Source organism: Sturnus vulgaris, chromosome 2 (genome assembly GCF_052056855.1).
Source record: "Sturnus vulgaris isolate bStuVul1 chromosome 2, bStuVul1.hap1, whole genome shotgun sequence".
Taxonomy (NCBI): Eukaryota; Metazoa; Chordata; class Aves; order Passeriformes; family Sturnidae; genus Sturnus; species Sturnus vulgaris.
This window is the reverse complement of record NC_142244.1, coordinates 3,184,914-3,206,678: the sequence shown is the minus strand read 5'-3', so window position 1 is coordinate 3,206,678 and position 21,765 is coordinate 3,184,914. Positions and strand designations below refer to the sequence as shown.

The following is a 21,765-nucleotide window of genomic DNA, read 5'->3' as shown; positions in this document are numbered from 1 at the left end:
AGCAATTCAAAAGCTAAACTGGGATCTAAGAAAGGTCATTGTCTGGTCAGCCAGTTTATTTTTGACCTAAGCAGTATTTAATTTAAGAAGCAGAAGGACTGGGATAAGCAAGTACAAACCTAAATGGGAAGCTGGCTGTTGGGTGATGTTGAAGCTGAGTCACCCTAAAGGGCAGCCCACTTGTACCCTCAATGAAGAGAATAGAAAGGTGAAGACAAGAATGAGAGAAAGCACACCCTCCCTGCCCATATGATGCCTTGGTACCACTGAACTCAAGCCATTCCTGTTCCAATGGCAAGGAAAGAAAAAAGGAAAGGCAAATAGAGAGAGATGTAAATTTTAAGTAATATCTGCCTATGTATGCATGCAAATTAGCTGAAACCCTTGTCGTGTCCAAGTAAAAGGAATGTTTTAAAGATGGTAATCTAGTTTTTGTAGTATTTCTTAATTCCAGTGTGTATTACAAATTTACGCAGTATGAATAAAACCTGAGCTTTCTCATAACAACTCAGGATTGAAAGTAATGAACAATGTTAGTCTGGCTTTCTTATAAATAAAACATGCTACTATGTTTTCTTTGGTCTTAAGTCCTCAGCTTTATGCAGGTGACTGGAATAATCAGGGTCTGTTTTTAAGGTTGTGATTTTTTTCAAGATAAGCATGAATTTGTCTCTTTTAAAAAGGAACTTTCTTCTGTTTCAGATAATATTTTTTCATAGTTTGGACCTCTTTCATCACCCAGCTCTGTTTCTTGCCTCATCCTTCACTACCATCAAGACTGTTCTTTTGGGGAGGAGCTTTTTGCTGCCTCAGAAGAGTTGCTGTCTTTTTTATTTCAGCTTAGGTTTCCCTTGTAGACCTCCCTCTTCCACCTTGGGCACAGAAGTGCTGTTGCAATACTCAAAAGCAGTATCTAATAGATCAGGTGTGACAGAACTCCCCTGAAACCTCTGTAAAAAGCTTTTTGCCCAGTTCCTTCCTGAAATATCACTGAAGTGGTTGTTACGCAGATTTGTGTAGCTATAAAAGCTCTCAATTGCTGTTATTACACAAGTCTCTAAAAATATATTGATAGGCTTAAGTCTCCCTATTTCTGATTCCATCCACTAAACACAGTCCCAGTCTGTTTCTCTGGCTGAATATCCTTTTTCTCCTGTCCATTTTCATCTCTTAGTTTAACTCTGGCAAAAAAAAATAAAATTAAAAAAAAAAATCGTAATTGCCATGGCCTCAAGAGTAGCTGGGAAAAAAAGGGTGAAGGAATTAAATACTTACAGTGCTCCAGTGCATAAATCATAGAAGGTGAAGTGGGGTACCTGCTTACTTCATCTCAGTGCATCAGAACCCACTTCTGGTGACTTCCCCGTGGCTCTGACCTGTGTCTGAGGGTCCAGACACCTGTGCCAAACACACGCTGGGATTTCAGGGACAGCATTGTGGAGTGGAGGAGAAGGTGCTGCTCATCTTTTCAGGCTGCCAATACCTCTGGGTGCAGCATTATGGCTTGTCTGCTTGTTGCTTATGAGATTTAGAAAACTACTGATAGTTGCTGAGTCATATAGATCATCTCAAAATCAATTTGGTTTTGGTAAAACATAAAACTGAGAAAAAGTCCCTGCTTCAAAAGATGCACAGAGGCCCATAGCTAACCTGGACAGATGTGCAACACCCAAGGATGTTTCAAGAGGAGAAGAGATGGACAGGGGCAATGAACTACCAGTTCTGCTGTTACAACGAGCAGGGGTGGTAATTGCAGGGGAAACAGGCACATAGGGCGTGCTGTCATTAACTTTTCCTGCCTGTCTTCACCCCATTATGTTGCACAGCATTGCTGTGGGCTTTTTGTGCAGAACACAGACTGACAGATCTGAGTGTCTGGACACTCAGATAACTGGGCAGTCAACTCCATTTACCTGGGACCAGGGCAGAATTTTCAGCAGTTTTCAATGGGCTTCAAACCTAGAGTAAGAAAACAAATCATACCCGTGTATGCCATGTACACTTATAAACACTTCCTGTACTGTATGTTCCACATGCTTCACCAAAACAAAATTGTCTCGTTCTTCTGAGACATTCTGCTGAAGACAAGGAGAGGATGAGAAATATTTTCTGGAAGTTTACTCGGCTCTGTATTTTTTGACAGTAAATCTTCCACTGTTTCCTGTGATCTTGAGATTCTCAACAATTTATTTTCCAAACCTAAATGCCCATGGGCAAGTTTTTGGAGTCAACATGTGTAGAATTTATGCTCTAAAATTAAATATACAAAGTATTTACATAATTTAGGACTCCATTATTATTAATTGCTTTGATACAGACATGCATATTAAATTGATGAGAACGCCTCAAAATTTTATTTTTAATGCCTCCGTAAAGTTTTCCAGAACTTAAATGCATCTGCATTCAAAAACCTCTCCTGGTCTGCCACTGTTTTGCATCACAGGAGACTGGAATATATTTAGCTTCAAGAAAACTAATTTAGTTAAAATGTAGTTTGAAAGCTCTAGAGATTTTTTAAGGAATGTATTTTACAAATTACTGCAAAAGTATCTTTTGCTTACATTTGTGCCTTGGGGTTTGGACAGATGGGAATAGCTTTCATTCTGAAAAGAAATAACAACACATCCCTGGGGAGTGTTCTACTATCCATACATCTCCACTTCTATTTGGCACTAGGCACTTAAAGCATATCTTCAAATTATAGGTGTGCAGGAGTTCACGACTTACCTAGTGGAGTTTAATGATGAAGAGATGCTTCTTGTGCATTTAAGGATTTTAAGAGGACTTAGAAGAAATGAAATAATCAGTCTTGCTGCAACCCTTATGTCAGGGAGGTAGTCAATTGAAAAAAAAAAGACAACCCTGATGCTTCTGTGGCATCAGGAAGAAAGCCCTTGGAGGGCAGCATAATGCCACATACATCTGTGTCCCAGCAGCTACTGGCTTCACTTAGCGTCTTGTCCAGGTGTGCTTCTTGATATGGAAAAAATTTGCTTCCCATATGTACATTCTTCAACCATAGAACTACTCAAACATTTTGCTCATACATAGGATTACTGGCTGGTTTTGGGGTTTGGTTTGTTTGGGGCTTTTTTTAAACCCAAAGAGGGTTGCTTCATTCTGGAACATGCTTGGTTTGTAGGTGACAAATGCTCTGTAAAAGCCTCAGGGGCAATTTAAAATTAATGAGGCCAGGCAGCAGAAATTCCCATTGTCACTCAGTGTGGTGAGACAATGTAATGGAACTATATAAAGGGAAACAGAGTTAGAATTTAGCAAGGTAGTACCCCTAAAAAGACATAAAAATAAAACTCTTTACTTCTCTTTCTAGCACCTCAAGAATACACTGCAGCTCTCTCATTTGATTCTTTCCACATATGTTTTATTTCTTAATGCCCTCTTTCTTCATTTTTTCATCTCTGCCTAAAAATTGCGCCAACATTTTTTAAAGGCTGATTTGCTGATTTCGTTTTTGTCAGTTTTTGTTTGGTCACTTCTGAAGACACACAAGAGACTTCAGTAGTTCAGAGCATCACAGTATACCAGGACTCATTACTTTAAGAAAAGGAGAAGGGAGGCAAAACTTTTAATCTAAGTCTAAACATCTGAATCTAACATTAATCATCATTCTAAACTCTTCTTACAAGAATTATCTTACAGAAGTGTGCTCCCTTTAAAGTTGTCTCATTCTTCCTTGCATACCAGAGGCTGGATTCTTCATGTCAGCAACACACTGAGCAGAGGCCTTGTCAGTTTAGTTCAGGTTCAATTTTCAACCATTTTTTCTCACAGATTCCATCCATCCCACGGAAATTTTTATTTTACAGATGGTCAGCTTGACCTACTGACTTTATAATAGGAAGCTATTCCTATGTCTCAATTTATCATAATGCAATTAAACAAATGCAGCACAAGTCATTCTGAAGAATTGAGGAGACAGAAGTTCCAAGTCAAAAGTTTAATAAGAGATGACTTCAAGGAAAACCTCCTGTAGCAGGGTGGGTGTTCTTTCCCCTCAATGTCTCTGAACAGTATTTTCTTGTTTAGATTGTCTGTTTTCATGGAGACTACTGTAGTAACAGTAAGAGTGAAGAACATGGCATTTAAACTGCCTTACAGTTAAAAAGGAAATAGGCACAGATGGTGTATGAAATTTTAAATGTATGTATCTTATATATGTTCCTCTGCTTCAGTGTAGAGCCAAAAATATAAAATTATTGTCTTTGTCCCTTAGATACATATATTTTCAAACACTGAAGATTGAAAAATTGTTGCAGAAAACCAACTATTTGACTTGCACTTGCTCTTAATGCTCAGCCTATATCAGTGGCAGAGAAGTCTCTACTGTGACACATAAAAACTAGTGATAAACATCAAATGAACAGGACTCACCAAAATTTGTCTTAGGTCATCAGAACCTCATACTGTTCAACCTCAAAGCGCCATGCAAGGTACTCATTTTCAGATTCAGAAAGACCTGAATAATAAATTGCAAGTCCTAAAATTTAATATCTGTCTGATTTTCCCAGGGCACTTGAATTCAAATGTAATTGATTCCCTTCTGGAGTAAAACCAGTAGAACAGGAAGTTAGGCAGAGCTGAAGCTGTTGAGCTGCTGCTTCCACAATAACAGCACAATCCTTTGTGCATTTCTGTGACTTCTGGGACACTGACAGTGTTGGAATTCAGTGGAGTGGAAATGAAAGGCAGCAGTGTGAATGGCAATATGATATTCTGACAGCAGATTTACTGGTTAGTCATTTCTCAAGTATCTTTAAGATGTTGGACTGATAGCTAGAAAAATATTGATTTCTCTCATAGAGGAAGCAACATTTAGAAAATATTCTGCTCCCTTAATTACTGTTTAAGTCACACAAAAAAACTGTATACCACAGATGAACTCAATTTTGACCAAGTAGGAACCAAAAGAGTTTAAGCATTCAAACTACAGCTAGATATATCAATGAAGTGACAAAAATTCTACCAGGAAAAGCAAATCACATGGTTGAGCAGTTTTGTTTTTAAATTTGGACAGGTGAAGGAAGGAAATTATTATTATTTTGAATAAAATATACTAATTATGCAAAATCCTGGTGTAGAAAGGTCTCTATAAGCAAAACCATACCTACATATCATTACCCTCTTTATTAAGAAGCATGTTATGTGCAATGCCAAGAAATTATTTTAAGTCCAAATGGAAAATTAACTGTCTAATTGAATAATGTTTATTACCCCACTGAAGTCATCACGGAAAAAATAAGTACTTTAAAATAAAAGGTATAACACAATAGAGCTATATATGTAATATAGAGCTATATAATAATATAGTCATATTCATGCTTCCTAGTATCTGCTACTTCTCCTGATATTATGCTCAGCCTTCCAGTGCCCCTTGGGCATTGAAGCTTTTGGAAATAAAAGGGGATCATGCAGCTCAAATCTTGAACCATGAAGAATATGATCTCTTTGATTTCTCCTGTCTCATCTTGGGAGCCTCTTGATTAATATTTCTGTGTTTGCTAAAGTGTCACCTTGCTTGCTCTTTACTGAGTAGTTCATGGTGCAGCTGGATTTCCTATCCATGGTCTATTTCACTCAGGCTGCATGTTTGTTCTCCATTCTCTTTGTACCTCTGCATGAGGTGTTGCTCAGCTCTCAGTCTGCATTTCTCCAGCTGACCATTGGTGAGTTGTGGATAGTGCTGGGGCTCCTGTGTGAGACTGACCCATTACTCACCATCCCACACCTGCACTTCTCTAGACCCATCTCCTGTGTCCCCACTTTCCAAGGTGCTATCATGCCATGTCTTTTACAGAGAACATCTGGATAAAACTATTGTACCATACAAAGATAAGCAAAAAATAAAGCAAATTAAGCATAACCACATGGTCACTAGAAAAATTTCTATTATAGTTAAGCTGAGAAATTGCAAGCAGCTCAAGAGCTTGGACAAAGTAAAGCTGCTGTCCTGAGGCCTTGCAAACTCAATACTGCTGCTAACATGGCAATACACTCTGTACTGGGCACCAGGGCTACACTGCACCAGCTATGAAATGATAGATGTTGTCTTCATTAGTAATGTGCTTCCTGTTAGGGACATCACTCTTGGAAACATTTTGGAACTACTTCAGCTAGTTTTTTTATATGTCATGTCATTTCTATGGCACCATATTTTCTCTCCTTGAAGGATTTATGGTCTCAATTCCTGACTTTTTAATGAAAAAGCTGGCAGCAGGTTTCAGTCATTCTTACTCCTGGATGGGCCATCATCTCTCACACTTCAAGTCATGGCATTTCATGTACCCTGTGTTACCCATTCTGGGATGTGGCAGTAGGTCAGGGAATATGAAAAGCAGGCTCCTCTGTGATGGGTTACTCTGGAGGTTTGCTTTTGTTTTTAACAACAGCTGTTTGATTACATTCATCTTGATACGTTAAATTAATCCAAGGAATGATTGGTAATGAAGGATGCAGTTAAGCATATTATTCAGAAGAAATGAAAAAATGGGGCACAGGGTTAGACATTAAGTTTCACCTTTACAATAATTTGGTAACTGTTTTGGTTTGCTCTCTCTGGTTGTCCCCCAATTTGTGTGTTACATGGAGAGACCAAACATACTCCTCTAGTGTAGAAGGTAGAGGTTCTAAGAGCTTGTGCAAAAATTCTCAGAGCTTTGGAGGAAACTAAGCTTTCAATTCAACGCTTGAGTCCTTTTGGTGGTGTTACTCCTCCATTAGCTGCCTTCAGTGTTGCTACAGTAATAAATCACACCCAGTAAAAATACGTGTAGAAACTAAATGTTAAATGACCTTTTGTCGTGATTTTGTTTATTATTTGCTCTGTTATTGCATAAATATATTGCTATACATGTCTAAATGTAGCTATAGCATCTTTTCGACAAGGCACAGCTGACAGCAAATTCCCTCAGATAAGTTCACTCTTATGATCTAACAATAGGGCGTGGTTTTGTTCCAACATTTGAGTCATCCAAATCTTTCTCTCATGTTCATACTTCCAGTTCCCAGGAACTCATCCTGGTGAGGGTAAACAGATATGTGACTGAAAACCAGGCAGCTTCCTGGGATCTTATCAAAAAACTGTTCTGTGTGGTAAGTGGAGGAGACACACATCCCATGGAGAGAGCTGGGGACCCTTTTCTTTGACAGTACAAAGTCATGTCGCAGACCTGCAGATCTAGTCTGAAAATTAACCTTGCAAACAAAATTTCAAATGAAACCTTGCTTCTGGTTGCTCTACTAAAAGAATCTAAGGGACAAGGAAAAGCTGTTGTCCCTGCGATGCTCAGCCAGGCTCTTCACATCACTGCTCTATTCTGGCTGTATAATTTTAGCACCATTTTTACAAAAAAGTGGCCTTTACCTGCCTTCAGTGCAATTAACAACTAGCCTTTCTTGCAGATCTAGTAAGCAGAGGTGCTGTGCATGCAGTGCCTGTGTCTGAGAAGTGTATGCTTCCTAAAGCTGACAGCTAAAATTAAAAATGCCTATGTTACCATTTGATGTTAACAGGAACAATGCAGAGTGCATTCACAGAAGGATCTATTGTATAAAACAAAGCCTTTCTTCCAGCGACTCTGGAGAACAACACTGTGTGAGAACTGCGCTATGGCCTAAATCATTAAAGATAACATCTTGCCAGGTAATGTGAGATAATGTTAGCACATAATATTCTTCTCTTGCTGCTTCTTTCTCATGTATTGATTGGCTCTATCCTGTAGGTTTGATAGACCAGGGTGCTTACCCTCTATTCCTCTGAGCACTTTGAAGAAATTCTACATTTGTCAAATGACCAAAAAAAAAAAATCATCCTAAGAGAGTCAACTGAGAGACATCAAAAGCAACTGGAAAATCTGTAGTCCCAGGTGAGCTGTTACTTGAAGATTATTCAGCCTTCAACTCATTTATGGTTTGTCTTTGAAAAGTTCTGCTGAACTCACTCTGAATTTGAGAACTGAGACGTGGATATTTTTTGTTTGTTTTCTGGGCTCCCTTCTTTCCCTATCTCCTGGGAAGAAAAGAGAAAAAAGCAGCATGGTTGAAGGGATTGTGGGCCACAAGTACATGTCTCATGGCAGCTATGGGTTATCATTGCCTAGTTAAAGATTATTTGTTTGAACATGCTTTTTGTAAAAAAAAAAAATTACAAAAAATCTCTACATCAGTTTTCCACAAAAAATATTCTGACTATACAAACATCAAAACAGTGATACTACATTCAATTTTTTTTTTTTTTTTTAAGTTTGCCTTAACTCAGGGGTTTTAACATGGGCATTAGGAATGTGCAATCAGCTGCTATAGCCTCTTATCCTAGTGCAGTGCAGGTACTAATAACATCTGAAATATTTATACATTATTGCCAAACACCAAGTTTGCTGACAATGAAACGGTTGATGACAAGTTTGAAGGATGTAGACCTTCTTCTGAGACCTGAAATACAGAAATCGGTGTTTGCTTTCAAGTAGCAATATATTTAGGGAATTTAGGTTGTAAGGAAGAGGATACATTAGTAGTTTACAGCCAAGTTGTTTCCTAAATGCTGTTAAGGAATTGTTTCAGGATCTTGAGCCTAAGCCCAGCATATGGTTTCAAAGGAGAAATCTTCCATTAAGAACTGTTAAATTAGATCAAGGGACAAACATTTGCTGTTCACGGGAATTTGCATCACAAAACTGTGTAGTTTAGTGCTTCTTCAGATGACAAAGTTCTTGTTCTCAGAAACAAACTTCTAATAGTGTGAACTAGGACATCTGCTTGTTTCTGCCATATTTAGGGAATAGAAAATTACTGTTTGGGCAAATTATCATTTTGTGATGCATAGTAACATTCTTTTAATCCTGATTTCTGAATCTGTCTTTTCGTGAGAGAAAAAGAGATCATAAGATTTTCCTTAAATATATTTAATGTCTAATTGCTCTCTTAGCAGTTGAAATTTTCCTTATCTACTAGATATGCAGTGGTTGCATAGTTCTAAAAATTACTTGGCATGTTCATTTTTAGACTACCTCATTCCATCTTTCTGTCACATTATGCTCTTTTTCAAACTATTCCACTGTTTCCCAAGAAGAAGGCTGACAGTGTTGTTATTACTAATCAGAGACGAAGGCACAGCACCTGAGGTAATTTCTGCCCTTTGCTAGGTAGCGATAAAAGGACAGGAAATTGCTTCATATTTTGTTTTTCTTTATTGCCCCACAAGTGTATAGTTAGCTGATTTTGTTAATTCATATGAAGTCAGTTCTCCTGGTGTCCGTTGTGCTGTCTGCTCACAGGCTGTGCAGTGTCACACAAAGCCTTCTGCCCCGTGCAGCACCTGGAGCTGCAGTGTTTGCTCCACGGCACCACCTGCTCTTCAGCTGCACAGGGAGCCCCTCCAGAGCCTGGGTCTCAGCACCACTGTCACCCTCTGTGACAGAGGGATGTCACTGTAGGGGCGGGCGTGACACACAAAAGGCACACTACACTTCAGGAGGCTAATACCTGTTTATTACAACATTGCACGGTCTTTTATACCCTCTCTACAGTTTACACTTTCTTATTGGTCACAATTAGTCAACAGAGCAATCATTGGCAGAAAGTTCTCCACCCCTATTCTTCCCAGGACATTTCTAAAAATACTTTCCACAGCTGTGAGGGTTTTTTCTAGTTATCTTCTTTTCTCCTTCTTTTCTTGGTCTCCATGCCAACAGCCTTGGTCAGAGCATACTTCTCAAAACAGACCTCATTTATTAACCTGCTCTAGCCCACAGACCAGCTGTGGGTTCTACTATAGAGGGACAGCCATTGGAGATTCCTGCAGAAAGTGGCACTTCTCCACCCTAGGGTTTACAGAGTGGTAAGCACTCTCTTTTCAGAGCCCTATTCCATAGCTGGGACTCCTTTGTGCTTTGTCTCTTTGAACATGTGTGGGAGTTGGAGAAGGTGGATTTCGCACATCATTTCTTAAATGTTTGCTATCTTTCCAGCTCTTTGGTAAAGTGGGAAGTAAAGAGTGCACCGTTCTGCCATTCATCAATACTTGCAGGTGTTCTGCAGGGTGTGGTTTGATGGCTTCTCACACTAATTTTCTTTCCCATCTCCATTCACTCTATTATGTATCACTTCAGAAGATCAGGCTTTTCTTCTACAGCCTGGAGCCTTCTCTCTGCCTCACTGTTATACACATCTTTGGCTAACCTGATTTTTCAAATTATCCCTTTTTGCCTGTCCTCAGCCTCATTCATAGCCCATGTGGTTTTTATCTCCATAGTGACATCTATCTACCTGTTGCTTCATCAGATTTTCCATTCAAGTCACTTCATTTCAGGGAAGTTAGTTCTGTTTAGTGTTTCACCACTGCACTCTGGACAATATCATTTTGGTTGATTAAGGATTTCTGACCACAATTTATATAAGAATCAGATGCTTGGACACATCTCAAGTCTTGCAAAAGTTGCCAGCCAGAAACATGCTCACGTAAGGATGGTCAGTAGTGTGGATTATCTTTGAATCTGTTTTTAATAGAAAAAACTGAAATCACTCCAGCTACAGGAAAGCACATTGACTCCAACTCTCATGATGTTCTTTGCAAGTCTTCTCTTTTATCCATTCAGCTCATCTGTATATTTGATAATTTTTCTGCTCTTCTTAAGGGATTTACAAACAAGTTCTTCATTATCAAAGTTCCTATTTATATTTCTTTCTTCTCTAGATCAAATTACATCTCCCGATATAGTTCATACATTGATCAGAAATTACCAGTAAATTAAGTTACAAGCCAAATTCTTTGTATTTCAGAATTTCTCCTTCTGTTTGCCAAATGCACACATCTTCTTTGTATTGTTTCCTTAAAATTTCTTTCAGGAATGTTGCTTCTCACCAAATTCACCAATTGGATTACTCTTGTCTTCATCTAGTTTTGTTTTTTTTCCTGAAGCTTGTCTATTCCAGCATTGGTTATCTTTATTTTTGTTGCTCATATCCTCTGTATCTTGGTATTTAGTTGCCTGGTAGCATAATCCCTTTGTTCTATTTAGCCCAATGTTTTCAGTTCTTACTTAATCCTGCTTCATTTATGCCAAGCTGTTAGCTCTCCTAAAAGAATTATGAGACAAGGATTTAGCAAAGTTAAGAGATTAGAGCATGTAGAATATAGGAATGCACTGATGATCCATAAATGAGGCAAATAAAGGTTTCATGAGTCACCATGCCCCAGCTATCACAGAAATGTTGAAATTTTACTTTTAATTTGATACACTTGTGTTACTGCCATACTAACTATTTTTTTTCTTAGAACATCTCACATTTATCTAAAGTGATAAAATAAACTACTGGCTTTTCTGTCTGAGGGCAGTCTCTAGCTCTAAGAACTGCCTCTCCAGATGGTAGAAAGCATTCAGGCATTGGAACCACCTCTGCTGAACTGAAAGCTTCCTGCTGTGAAGGTTTTCTCTTTTTTCCTTTGGAGAGCTTTTTTATTTCATATTCTATTGTACTTTCTTTGATTGAAATCCCTTGCCCATTTCTCTTGAAAAATCTAAATATTACTCCATCTTCCGAATTTGTCTTTATCTTAGTGGTAATACCTTCAAACAACCCTTGCAGTTAAGATAAATATTTTTTCACTGTACAAACAAATGAGGAATAACACTTCAGTTGTGCATGGATCCAAAGGAATTTTGACAAATGTGTTCATATTATCATGGTGGCCTTATACTACCTCTTTATACACAGCCTTTACAAGTAAAGCACCATTGTTTTCACTCGAGTCCTTTTTTCTACATTCTCAAACTACAAAATCTTTTGAGGATTTCCAAGTGAAGAGGGGTTAAGCTCTTTATTGCACACTTTTTGAAATTAAGTCACTTATCAAAGAATAGCAAATGAATTCCTAAAACGTAGTGATAGCACAATGCATAAAAGTGATGCACAATATATACTTTTCAAAAAGCAATGCAAACCTTTATTCTTAGGAAAAAAGAAAAAAGAAGAGAAAATAGGCATTGTTACACATTGTTTAAGTGGAACTAATATTTTTCCCAGAAAGGAAGTATGAATGCATTCATATTTTTGAGAATTTGTGTTTGTTTTCAATACTGTCCTGGGGTACAATGCAAAAATGTGTATTCTATCACCATCTGTTAAAATGTGGGAGGGGTGGTGATCCTTATCTCTGTGGGAGATATCCTCTGCTGATGTGCCATCTGATAAGATGGGGGGATGATCATCGTTATCTATTCACAACCCATCCTTCCTCCAGAAGATATATTCTGTTAATGGGCCATTAAGTCCTATTGTGTGACTGATAAGATTACATCATCCCACTGGGAGATGCCCCAACCAGGGGCAGGAGCCAAGCCTTTCCTACCTAGATAAAAAACTGGGGTTTGGGACCCGAGGGCAGCCCTTTCCACTGGATCCCAGAGGAAAGTCGGACCTTTTCCACATCATTGCTGGATCTTCGGAGGAAAACTGCACCTTCTACAGGAGCACTGCTTCAACTGAATCACATCCGTCATCCAGGAGGACTGCAGCCACCATTTATACGGACTGCTACCAACACCCTGACTGACAGGGTGTCAGGTTGTATTTCTGACTGTGTTGGTGGTTGTTTCTTTTATATTATTGCATGTATTTTATTTTTTTCTCTTTTCTCCTATTAAATTGTATTACTGACTTGGAGTCTCGCACTGGTTTTACTTTCAAACCAACACAAGTACAAACATACTTTAGCTATTTTCTAGAAAATGAACCAACATTTCATGTAAGAAATTTCAGCTGAAAGTAGCTGAAAGCTGTTGCAGCAGTATTACATATTACATATGCCCTGTTCCTTTTCTCCCTTTAGAATTTTCTTATAACATTTCTGGGAATAGACTAGGTGGTGAGAAAGGCCCTTGGACTGAACTAGATCACAAATTTACCTGTAGTATTTTGGCCTCACACTTATGAGATTGATATATGCATTTATTCCATCAGGAAACTCCAAATATAATTTTATGCTGACTGACCACTCTTACAAAGCCAGTATTCCTCGTGCAATGAATATTATGGAAAAAAATTTCTGCAGATAATGTGTTTTCTATGTGTTGAAAATGCATGCAAAATAGCTCTTAAGGAATCCCAGTGTGAGATATAATTTATTGTTGAACTAGTGTGATCTATGAAAAATTACCATGCAAACTGCTCATATTAAAACACATTCCTATTCCCATTTTTTGGTAAGTAGTTTTATTTGGTAAATTTGCATTCTGCTCATCCTCCAGTCTTCTGGAGAGTCTAGTTAACACCCAAAATCCAGACCTTTGAGAAGAAAAAATGATGGGACATTTCATATTCTCATTTCCCAAGTTTCCTAAAACAGAAAATACAGATGATAATGCCCAGGAAATGGTATGCCTGTGGTTTGTGTGTTTGTCCTGCATGGGAGTAGGGAGAGGCGGTTTGATATCACCAGAACATGTCCTGAATGATGTCTGAGAAAGGAGGTGTCCACAGCTGAAGTGACCTTTTTTTTTCCACCTGCTTGTAAAAGGGTAGTTGCACATTTGGAAAGGGGGGGTTGCAGCTTATTTCTGTAGTTGTTTCTTTGTGCTGCTACATCAGGGGGCATGCTGAATCTGAGCATTAACTTAAAATGTCAGTAGCTAACCTTTTGAATAGACATTCAGTGAGTCTTTACCATTTAATGACAGGCATATATAATTAAGTGCCAAAATTTCATGCACCTTTTTCCTAGAAGGCTTTTGATTAGGACCACAAACAGCTAGCTCTCCATTCTGGAGGCAGTAGAGCCCCAGGAGCAAATGAATTTCTTTGTTTGGTTTCATGCTTTCTGACAAATACTTATGAAACAGTGCTAGAATAAAAATGAAAATACTACATGCGTACAGTCAGCTTTTGGTTTACATTGTGCAAAATAGAAACTCGTCCCCAGAAAAGTCATGCTGTGTCTCACAGGGATAGTCTACCTCATTGGAAACTCATTTAGTGTGAGCAGGGAATTAGAAAAGGTCAAACTTTACACTTATTTATGAGATACTCTGTAAAATCAAATGGATAATTCTTAAGTAGACTAACCAAGCAGAAGTGGTGCAGGTCTCAGCATAGCTGGCCCCTTCCTTTCTCTGAGAAGTACATGAATGCTCAAAAAAGCAAGCACCAAAACTGATTTTACTTGACGGTTCAGTTCTGTCATTTCTCTGCCCAGAGAACTGTAGGGGGGGAAAGGGCCACATGATAAAAAAGTGTGTTCTAAAAGGTGCTGTGCTCAGGATAAAGATTTTCCATCTCCAATGAAAACTAGATCACCTGGAGGATGAGCATATTGTCTTTTCTTTTGGAGCCATGAGGATCATCCCCATGCTCCTGAAATACAGTATTGCAATCTCTCTTTCTCCACCTTACCTTTAGCTCTGCAAAGCGTTTCTTTTGTAACCAAGCAGGTTCAAATGCGCTTCCAGAAACACTGAAGATTGTGCAAATGCTGTCAAAAGCGATTTGCCAGACCTAACTGAACTGAAACATTAATTCTTTCTTTGTGAGCGCTGCTTGCTGGCTGGCACACACCTGGTGGCAGGTCACAGGTCAGCCCAGCACAGCTGTCCCCTGGGCTGCTGCCGAGCTGGGCTTGTGCAGCCCTGAGCTGCTGGCACACCGTGGCAGCGAGCACTCGCTTCACTACAACTCTGTGCTGGACAACAAGAGACTAAGGCAAGACAAACTTCCAAAAGGCATTTGTCACAAAGCAGGGGCTGATGGAAGACGGCCCCATGTACTGAATCTTGCTTGCTTTAGACTCATTGAAGAGTGAGTTTCTTGAAGGAGGAATTGTTCTCAGTATTTTTAAAAGGGTTCTAGCACCAACAAAACAAGCCCTGAGCTGAAAATGCTGTTGAAGTGTGTATACTAAATGCTTTTGTGCTTTATTTTCCAAGAACATGAGAAACCTGATTTCAGATTCTGAGGTAGTTTTAATATAATTGAAGAACCATTGATTTTTCCCAGGGGATCATTTGTGTGCACAGGCCAGAGTGTCACTGAAACACAAGTTTTTCCTTTCATCATTTGACAGACAGAGGCACATGGAAGAGGAAACACAGTAAAATATTTTTTTTTAATCTGTTAAATGCCACATAGGGAAGACCAAAAGATCAGATCACACAAAGGGCAGCCTATGGTGCAGTTGCAGGAACTTCTGTACTTGTACTCTGTAAGTGGTATTTGACTTCATAGGAAGAATTAACGCATTTAATGTTGAGCTAGTTTGGTTAGGGTTTAATGCATTAATCATGACATTCCTTAGCACTTCAATGGATACTAACTTCCCTGGAACAATCTCCAAGTCTCCCAGAAATAGGTGTGTGCTCCTTTTGCTGTGGTTACACACCTATTTTCATGTAACTATTGTTTCACTCACATCCACATTTGCTGCACATCAAAACACAAATGTAAGGTTAGCTCTAGCTTTTATCATAGTGGTTGTTCAGGGAACCATTAATATTTTTCCCTCAAGCATACAGAGTTTGGTGTCTATTAAAAAATTTCTCTCCTAGGACCTTTACTCTGCACACCGATCTTAAAATGGAAAACATGGTGATTAAATTTTACTGTATCTCATTTCTCAGTGAAAAGTTTTCTTGTAATTATAGATACTGGCTATATGTTTTAACATTTTCATTTTGAAACCAGTTGGTAGTGCAGAGCAAGACGTGAATGCTTTTTACTGCTATTGACAGAGGCTGTGTGAAATACCAAATTCAGGAGCACAAGTTTGGTATATACTGTATAGTTAGCAAGTGCTTTTGGAAAAGAGCATTCATTTGCTGAACCACAAATATTTCCACTTACCTTTTAGCTTACAAATGATGACGAAGCTCATCTTCTGCAATGGTAATTTTATTACAGTGATTGGATCAACTCAGGATTAAAGCTTCTTAGATTTGGCAGTAACCTCTTACACTACAGCAGGTCATGCTTTTGACAAGGGGACTTATTGCATTGCTTCTGTGAAAGTTTGATTATACTTATGCTTTTTCCATTAGAATAGCTCCCAAAGCATTTTAGAGACAGTTAGCTCATTGTACTTTGCTATCTTTTTTTATTCAGAACAAAAAAATTAACTTTTCTTCAATTAGATTGTTCTCACATTCCCTCAAGTATCAAAATGATAGAACTACTTTTATTTCAGATGGCTGAAAACTCCACCCACACACACATCTTGAAAGATTAAAGACAGGGGAAGGGTGTATGTGTGAACTAAGCAAATGTCTTTGCCTTGGATAGAGACCAGGCCTCTCTCATTACAGATTTCACTCCTGAAATAAAGGGATAGAATGTTAATGTATATACAATTGGAAAATAATGTGGTGTTATAGCTCCTATAATTCACCTTGCCCCACATTTCTCTGTAGTGCTAGAACAAACAGAATGTCAGAGAGTAATAAATAAAGCTGTATGTTAATACAAGTCTAAATTATAAGGCATGACATGAGTAATGCTTTTAGTTAAACTGGCTGGGATAAAAACTTATTGGTGTTGTCAGTCTTCATGCTTTAGGATGCACATTGATCACTCAAAAAGGTTGGGGAAAAATTTATCCCCTTGCAGCCCATTCTTCTTCCTTTCACTGCAACTTTATTGAGTATGAGCATGATTGTTTGCATTCTGGATTTTTTGCTTTTTCTTATTGTTGACTCCAGCTGAAGATTACATGAAATATTGGTTTTACCTGATAAAATAATGGCTGGTCATATTAGCAGCAAGTAGTAGAGAGGCATTATGAGGCCACATGTGAACTGATTAGGCTTTTATTGGTTTTCTGATTTCCTGAAAAAGAGCTGTGTCAGATCTGTCTTAGGAGGATTAACCTGTCATTAACCTGAGTGCTAGGAAAAAGATAGAGGCTTGCCAGCCAATAAGCTGTTAATTGAAAACTTTTTTCTTCCTATAGCAGTCAATCAGTGAAATGTAAAAGCATCCAGTTTCACTCACATTTTTCTGCAAGCAGGATGTTGGACAAGAAAATGGTGCTTTAAAGAGATGCCTCTTTCCTGAAAGCTTGTCACTTAAATCAGAACTGTGAACTGGGATTTTTTAGCATGGAAGTAAGTATATTCATTACTTACAGAAATGTGATTTAAGATCTCCTCCATGCACCCCAGGTACAGAAGTGCAAGTCACATCTGGAATGTCCTCTAAGAATCTCAAGACTTTTTCAAAAGGAAACACATTCTGCAATGTGACACAGAGAAGGAGGCATCCCAGAGATTGATTTCAGATTGTGAAGGCATTCAGCATGCACGTTTTTAAGGTAAAAATACCTCAGGCTTAGCTTGGTTCCTATGCAATTTTGCAGGTACCTCTTCCCAATCTCAAGGAAATCACCTGTTTTGTGAACTGCAGATGCTGCTAAAATTGATGTGAAAAACAATGGTCCAGAAATTATCTGTGTGAGGAATTTCTTTAAAATGCCAGAGCTGTTCTATGGTAACAAATTGTATCAAAATTGAACACAGGGGTGATGCTAAACCTCCTGCTGCTTAAAGAAATATCTTTTAAACTGGTATCTTACAGTGCTATACTACCACTGCCGGTTGAAAACATTAGTGCAAAAATATGAATTTACCATGGTTCTTGTAAACCATGACAAAAGGCTGTGCTGTAGCAGGAAAAGTAACATGGGTGCACTTTCAATGTCTTAAAGCCAGTAATACTCTTAATATGGTGACTGAGCACCCTAAATCTCTGCCTTGGGGATATCATTTGCCTTAATTACTTGTGGATCATCTATCTTAACGTGCTGACTTATTCTTGAAAACATCAGGTTGGTGATGTAGTGAAAGTCAACCAACAAATCTGATATATAACTTCAATTAATATTTTCTTACGAGTAGTTGCACAAATATAAACAACCTAAAAAATTACCAAACCCTCTAAATAACAAGTTTATCTTTTCCTTTCTCTCTTTACCACCTTTTCCAAAAAAAAAACCAAAAACAAAAACAAAAAAAAAAACCAAAAAAAACCCAAAAAACAAAAAAAAAAAAAAAAAAAAAAAAAAAAAAAAAAAACACAAGAGAAAAGCTATTGTAAATGAGTAAATGAGGAGTAAAGACATTTAATATGTATTAACTTTCAGAAATGAAAATTTGATAGCCAGAGGCCAATTTCCAAAATCATGAAGAAATACTGCAAAAGTCATATACTGAAAATACTCAGAATTTCATGCTCCAGAATCAAGAGGCAAAGCATAAGAAGAAGTAAAATCATGCAAAGCTTAGACAGTATTAAGAAGTTATGTTCATTGATTTGTTATAGCATTTCACTGCAGTACAAAATGGGATTTTTAGAGCACAAAGAGTATTAAAAAAACCCCACCTAATGTAATTTTTCAATTGAACAAATGAAATCTGCACCAATTTCTGGCAACTTTGGTGGAGAAAGAGAAGGACTTTTAAATCAAGAAGTAATAGCAGTATGTATGGATAGTAGCTGTGCATTAGGAATTAGCAGTTAATTTAAGAGCAGAACATTCCTGAGTTGATTGAAAGCAAAATAATTCCATTAAGCTAAATGCCAGTAAAGCTTTGAGTGCTTATAGCACACAACTGTTTCTCATAAGAGACACAAAGTTTGGCACTAAGCAAGGCTCCAAGGGTGTGTTACATCTATTATCAGACCTTGGAATTGATCCATTTTGGGATGATATCGCAGGAAGCTGTTTAGGTTGCAGTCCTTTTTGTCAAAATGAACCATTGTTGTATTACTTTTGTTTACATTTTGTTTCATGTTTTTCCTTCAATTGAATACCTGTCTGCATGTAAATAAGCTAATTTTTAAGAGGCAGCATGCATGATGGAATTGCAGTATAAATTAGTATCATCTGGCCCAATTTTTGCAGATTGTACCAAATGTTATAAATGAAATTTCCCACCAGCTGTTTCCTTTCTGTAATAGATGGCCTGTTCTCCTGATGTACAAACAAAAGTTGAGTCTATGCACAGTTCTTGGTGCTGTGGACAGAACCAAGACATCTTTAGGACACTTTTTTGTGTTACACTAACTTTATTCTTTTTTTATTGAGCAAGCATTCACCATAACACAAGTTTTACCCACCCTGCCTCATTCAATCCCAATCTGTCTTTAATTCCTGCTTAGATACTATTCTGGTTGTCCTACAAATGGTGAAGAGCTGTAAACTCACCCCAAATGGTTATGCTTTAACTGTTCAAAATTACTGCATAATTCTCTCCAGGTATGCTACCCCCACAATACTTGTGTTTTGTGATTCCATGGGAGTTTCTTTATCACTTTACACCTCTTACACCGTGTTTAGCCTTTCCTTGCCTGGTTCTCTGCACAGAGTCTTTCTCTCATTTTTATGTTTTAAACCACGCAAACTCTGGCATTTTGGCAGAATAAAAGTAGTAATTTTTACTACTACTAAGTCCCGGCTCTTTTTGAAAACAAGCCTTTGTTTCCTTAAGTTCCTGGATATCTGGCAATTTCACATGCACTGAGATCAGCCGTTTAATCTGTCACATGGAATAATGTAGGAGAGCTTTGATGGATGGTTTGCAGAACACGTATTATCCCTGTTTCAGAACTAGCTGAAATGTCTGATAATCATTATATCATGCTTTACCTCATTTTTATGTGTTCAGATAGGTAGTTCATTACTTTTAACACTTATCATCATGCCTGAGTGGTGACGGTAATAGCTTCAGTATTGCTGAATTCAGTATTTGTAGGAACGTGTTGTTAAGAAGTGGAGTGAGTTACATCTGTCCTGATCCTTTCCTTCCTTGGAAAGCATGACATTGCTTCTTTCCTCATCCCTTTAATCATCTGTTGGGCCTTGTTGGCCATAGCTGCATCAACACGCCTGGGGAAATGGCATAGTTAAAAATTGGGTTGAAATGGCATAGCTAAGCCTTGTCAAAAATGGATTGAAAACTCACTGTGGCCACGAGAGAAACAAGAGCACTAATTGCTCTTCCTCATGCTGGGCCCTTTTCATCCCCTGACAGAACCCTGCTCTTCAGGAGCTCTTTGATTTCTTTTCTTTAATTCTGGGGGACTGGAGGTGAGTTTTGGTGTTGGGTTTGGTTTTCTGTTGTTGTGTTTGGGTTTGGGGGTTTTTTTGGGAGGGATGGAGGGTGGTTTTTTGGATGGGTTTTTTAGGTTTTTTTTTTTTTTTTTTGCTTTAAGTTAGAAGTTTGCCTGTCTTTGCCTGTTTTGTGAAGTAATCATTCTTGGCTTTCCTTGACTTCTACACCAGACATATCTAGCTCCATGATTAACTTCTGTAGCTGGTCTGATTTCATTGTGGCTGATAATCAACTTTCTCTTATGGCAAAGAAAGTTTCAGTACTGTACACAGACACTACATAAAACCATCTTTCTGGAGCATCTCTACTGATAAGCAGCAGTGCACATGGACAGAAGATAATCAATGCCAATTACACTGTGAAAAAGGATCTGCTATTCTCAGATGGTAACTCCTATCACCTCTATAATAAGGGCCTGCTACTAGCTCTGTTACTAAACCCTTTTCTTCTGAAATATATAACAGTTCTCTAAGATAAAGCTTTGTATAATAAACCTAATATCCAAGAGCAAGTGTGAAATTACCCAATCACTTTTCAGTAGGCAATTAAAGAGGGCAGTTGAAGAAATTCTGTGCTATAGATAAATGATGGGAACTTGTAGGCCAGTAGGAATCTGTACCTCTGATCGAAGAGAGTTTTCAATTTCTGTCTCCAATAGACAGCCTGCACTCCACTGAGTGTTTTCTCTGCAAAACTAGTCTTATTTCTGTTTCTTCCTTTTGGACTTTACATGACCAAGGGCAGAATGAGCAAAGAGACTAACCTGGCACTGCCCTGGGGGGTTGATGCTTCTCTGTCAGATTTTGTGAGCACCCTCATTAGTTCAGCCACTCTCTTAGAGGTCTCTATATCTGCTTATGATTTATGATGTCATTTAGTAACCATCACTAGACAAATATATTTAAGATAATTAAGTCAGTCAAACACTGGAAAAAAGTTTAGTCTTTTTCATCAGACCTAGCAAAATGCTTTGTGTGTACTTACACAAACATGTATATCTTTGTTCTATATTGTGAGTACCCACCAGCCACTCTCTCACACCCCCACCACCTCCATCCCCCAGGAGCTGGAGGAGAGAACAGAAAAAGTGAGAAAAACTTGTGGTTCAATATAAAGACAGTGTCACAATCTGTTCTATAATAATGATGAGCTGGTGTTTGAAACTGTATTGGATTTAAATGGGAAATAATTAATAAGGAAATATTTATAGCTCAGCTCCACCATTTAAAACCCATTAACATCAGTGGACCTGTTTCTGATGAAAATAGAAGCAAAGGTAAAGTAGGATGCAGTTGCACCTGATGGACCAGTAACATTTGACTCTTGTTAGCTACAGCCTTGTTTTTAATCAAAAGTAAGGTAGGTTAACACATAGAAAACCTTAATTTCATGTACATGGCATTTTGTAAACTTTGCTTCAAGAGGAGTCTGAAGACTTACTTTGGGATGAGGCTTTTCTTAGGTTTGAGTGTGATCTTATGCATTCCATACCCACTGAAATGATTAATTTATTGTTTTAAAGATTTAAATAACAACTGCAGTCAATTAAAAAAAAAAAGTAATAAATAATAAAATAATAATTTTACAAGCCACATTTTTCTGTAAATAAATGCCTCTTGATGTAAATTATATCTAGAGAATTCTTATTTGTTCTTAT

The 21,765-nt window shown here is 38.0% G+C and overlaps 1 protein-coding gene across 1 annotated transcript in view; it reads left to right on the top strand.

Moving 5' to 3' along the window:
- The window catches only part of GUCA1C (guanylate cyclase activator 1C), a 113,518-nt gene that overhangs the window by 39,262 nt on the left and 52,491 nt on the right, over positions 1 to 21,765 (top strand). Inside the window, exons 6-8 of the mRNA XM_088156796.1 lie at positions 7,531 to 7,660; positions 7,740 to 7,883; positions 17,160 to 17,308. The gene's annotated coding sequence lies outside the window, so the exon portion shown is untranslated. The remainder of the gene's footprint in view (positions 1 to 7,530; positions 7,661 to 7,739; positions 7,884 to 17,159; positions 17,309 to 21,765) is intronic.